Raw genomic sequence first — 4,929 nt, forward strand, 5'->3', positions numbered from 1 at the left:
TCCCACCTTACAAAAACCAATCATCCTATCATATACAGTGGATTACTAATTCTGTTTTGTAGAATGAAGTGTTGTCTGATTCTAGAATCACAAATAAAAGCCAATTAGATCTTCAAACTAAATTTGTTGTATTTTGTCATTTGACAGTAGAATCAAACAGAAGAGAAGAAAACAATACCTTTTTTTAAAATTTAACTTTTACGTTCAGGGGTACATATGCAGGTTTGTTATATAGGTAAACATGTCATGAGGGTTTGTTGTACAGATTACTTTGTCACCCAGGTATTAAGCCTAACACTCATGAGTTATTTTTCCTGATGCTCTCCCTCTTCCCACCCTCCACGCTTGCATAGACCCAGTGTGTATTGTTCCCCTCTTTGTGTCCATGTGGTTACATCATTTAGTTCCCACTTACAAGTGAGAACATATGGTATTTGGTTTTCTCTTTCTGTGTTAGTTTGGGAAGAATAATGGCCTCTAGTTCCATTAGTGTCCTTGCAAAGGACATGAGCTTGTCCCTTTTTATGGTTGCACAATATTCCATGGTGTATATGTACCACATTTTCTTTATCAAGTCTATCACTGATCAGCATTTAGGTTGATTCCATGTCTTTGTTATTGTGAATAATGCTGCAATGAACATACATGTGCAGGTGTCTTTATAACAGAGTGATTTGCATTCCTTTGAGTATACACCCAGTAATGAGATTGTTGGGTCAAACGGCATTTCTGTCTTTAGGTCTCTGAGGAATCACCACACTGTTTTCCGCAATGGTTAAACTAATTTACCCTTCCACCAACAGTGGGAGGCTCCTTCTCTGCAACCTCACCAGCATCTGCTATATTTTTACTTTTTAACAGCCGTTCTGACTGATGTGAGATGGTATTTCATTGTGATTTTGATTTGCATTTCTCTAATGATAACTGATGTTAAGCTTTTTTTCATTATTGTTGGCCACATTCATGTCTTTTGAAAAGTCTGTTCATATCCTTTGCCAACTTTTTAATGGTTTATTTTCTTGTAAATTTGTTGAAGTTCCTCAAGATGGATTAAAGACTTACATGGAAAACCCAAAGCTATAAAAACTCTGGAAGATAACCTAGGCAATACCATTCTGGACATAAGAATGGGCAAAGATTTCACGACAGAGATGTCAAAAGCAGTTGCAACAAAGGTAAAAAATTAACAAATGGGGTCTAATTAAAGAGTTTCTGCATAGCAAAGGTAACTGTCGAGAGTGAGCAGACAACTTACAGAATGGGAGAAAATTTTCGAAGACAATATTTTTGGCAAAGAGAGCCTTATTCTCTGGATATAGTTTGTGAAACGTGGGCTTTGTGTGAATTAAGAAACCAACAGGAAATAGAATTGTGAATCACCTCAAATGGAAAAATGAAGTAGAATCCTTTATCTTTCAAAATATGATTTGATTTTAACTCTGCTAGAAAGTAGCAGAGTGATTTCAAGCTTTCTTTAAAAGGGTTGAGAGTAAAAACTCATCTAGTCATTCAACAGACAATTGTGTGATATGCTGAAGATAAAAAGACGCAAACATAAGAACTTGTCCTCAAGAATATTAGAAAGAACTTGTTTAGATAGTGGCTCTTGAACTTAGTGGATTCATGGATTTATTAAAAATCTTTCTCCTTCTTAAGCCTCACTTTTCTCATTTGTAAACTAGATATGTACAAACCATAATGATCAGTTGAGACATGCTATGGTTTGAATGCCCCCTCTAAAACTCACGTTGAAAATTAATTGCCAGTGTTAACAATATTGGGAGATGCGGACTTTACAAAATGATTAAGTCATGGGGGCACTTTCTTCACGAATGGATTGTCATTATCACAGAAGTGAGTTATCTCAGATGTTCAGTCCCCTTTTTCTCTCTGTCTCTTGCTCTCACTCTTTCTCATGTTATCTCACCATGTGATGCCTTCCATCATGTCATAATACAACAAGAAGGCCCTCACCAAATATGGTACCTCAACTTTGGACTTCCCAGCCTCCAGAAGTAGAAGCCAAATAAGTATATTTTCTTTATAAATCACCCAGTCTGTAATACTCTGTTATAGCAGCAGAAAATGGACTAAGACAAGACACAAAATAGGTTGGTGCTTTCCACTGGGATGCATGAATTTATGTGAATATATATAAATTATATTCCCTTTTCATTGTAAATGTTATCCTGAGGAAGTACATCTACCAATTTTCACATTAGCAGTGAATGAGAATTCCTGTAGCTCTGCATTTTCTCCCACAGTTGGGATTATCAGGATTCCTAATTTTGGCTATTTTGAAGGAAGCCTGGCGGTATATAATTTAAATTTTTTTAAAATGTGGTTTTAATTTGCATTTCCATGATTAAGAAAGAAATCAAAGATCTTATACTTGTTGGCAATTGGGGTATCTCTTTTTGTGAAATGCCTAGTCAAGTCTTTTTGCCCACTGCTCACTGGATTTTCTTATATATTGATTTAATTTCTGGATGTACTCTATACTGAGCACAAGACTTGCATATGTAATATATTCTACCATGTAGCTTGACTTTTTCATAAACTGAAGCTCTTAATTTTAACCTACTCTAAATATGAGTGTTTTCCTTTATTGTACTTTTCTTTTTGTGTCCTGCTTAATATATACTTAATTTATTTCAAATATGTGTCTTTTACTGGACTTCAATTTGTTCCACTGGTTTTTTGTCTATTCTTACCCCAATACTATACTATCCCAATTATCACAGACATAAGTATAAATATCCAGTAGGGCAACTTCTACTTTTTTCCTCCTATTCAAGAGTGTCTTGTCTATACCTGTTTCTCTTAATTTTTGTTCATATTTTAAAGAACTGAGTTTCAAACTTCTTTTCTCCCTTTGTCTCTCTCTTACACACATACACACACACACCACAACTGGGATTTTGATTTGAATTTCATTGGATCTAAAGCTCAGTTTCAGGAAAATTAACATTTTTAAAATGTTGAGTCTTTCAAGATATACATGTAATATAGGTATTCATTGATTTGTGTTTTCAAATGTCTCTTGGGAATGTTTTATGTTTCTTTCACAACTGCTAAAATATTTACTTCTAGGTTTTAAATATTTTTGATCCTATTATAATTTTTTTCAGTTTTATTTTCCTGTTGCTCATCATAGAAATGAAATTTTAAAAATCTTCAAGTTGAGATTAGAATTGAATTTAACAAGGTGGCTGGGATACAATCTTATTAAACTCAATTCTAATAACTACAGAGTCTTTGAGGTTTTTAATAGATACAGTCATAGCAAATAACGGCAGTTTTACTTGTTCTTTTCAATTCTTCTTCCTTATCACACTGATTAGGATTTTCAGTAGCAGGTAGCCTAGAAACATTGATAACTATTGATATGGTTTGGCTGTGTCACCACCCAGAACCTCATCTTGAATTGTAATCCGAATTGTAATCCCCACATATTGGCAGGGTGAACCTTGTGGGAGGTAATTAGGTCATGGGGGCAGTTTCCCTATGCCGTTTTCATGATAGCGAGTGGTTTTTTTTTTCATGATAGGTCTGATGGTTTTACAAGGGGGGCTTTTCCCTGCTTCTCAGTGCACTTCTCCTTGCTGCCACCATGAAAAGAGGGATGTTTGCTTTCCCTTCCACCATGATTTTAAGTTTCCTGAGGCCACCCCAGCCTGCAGAACTGTGAGTCAATTAAACCTCTTTCCTTTATCAATTATCCAGTCTCAGGTATTTCATCATAGCAGCATAAGAATGAACTAATACAACTATTATCTTATTCCTGACCTCGGAAAGACAGCTCTCAGTATTTCCATGGTGTTTATTAATTGGTGTTTTCTAGATATCTTCTATTTGATTAAAGAAGCTCTTTTCTATTCTTAGTTTGCCCAAAGATTATTTTAATCATAAGTAGATGCTTACTTTAACCAACTGTTTTTCTGCATCTAGTACAATGATCATATAATTTTTTTCTCTGTTAATGTCATAAATTCTTAGTTTTCTTTTCTTTTCTTTTTTTTTTTGAGACGGAGTTTCGCTCTTGTTACCGAGGCTGGAGTGCAATGGTGCGATCTCAGCTTACCGCAACCTCCGCCTCCTGGGTTCAGGCAATTCTCCTGCCTCAGCCTTCTGAGTAGCTGGGATTACAGGCACGTGCCACCATGCCCAGCTAATTTTTTGTATTTGTAGTAGTGACAGCGTTTCACCATGTTGACCAGGATGGTCTCGATCTCTTGACCTCGTGATCTACCCGCCTTGGCCTCCCAAAGTGCTGGAGTAACAGGCTTGAGCCAGTGTACCCGGCAAATTCTTAGTTTTCTAATGTTGAACTAACATTGCATAATTGCAACAAGCTCAACTTATTTGTGACATTTCATATGTACATGTTGTATGGTTATCTAATATTAAGAATTTAAGCATATGTGTTCATGATTGAGGTTGCCTGCAATTTTTTCCTCATTATTTAAGGTTCATGTTGTTATATCAAAGTTGTGTTGACTTTATAAACTAAGTTGGAGAACATGCTTTTTTTCTGTTTTCTGAAAAGGTGTAAGGTCAGGGTATTTGCTAGACTGGAAGGTTTAAAATAAGAGATTCAGCTTTTTTGAGTCATAAAGAGATATTAATAATTTCTATTTCATCATGTTGAGATTTTATGCAGTTGTATTTTTTTTTGTATTTTTCTTATCCTACTAAGCTTATAATGAAATAATCAACATAAAATATACTTATGAGAAATAACAGTTATTACTAAAATCTGTGGTGGTTGAGAGCTGTATTTAAGGGTAGCTCTTTCTATTTCTTGATTATTAAGAGTCTGCCTTATTAAAATAAATTGCTTTTTGGCATAATTGTCAAAATATATGTAATACTAAAAAGATTAAGAATGCATTTTGTTTTGAGTTAAAATGAATAGATGCATGTAGT

Source organism: Cebus imitator, unplaced genomic scaffold (assembly GCF_001604975.1).
Source record: "Cebus imitator isolate Cc_AM_T3 unplaced genomic scaffold, Cebus_imitator-1.0 Scaffold11, whole genome shotgun sequence".
Taxonomy (NCBI): domain Eukaryota; kingdom Metazoa; phylum Chordata; class Mammalia; order Primates; family Cebidae; genus Cebus; species Cebus imitator.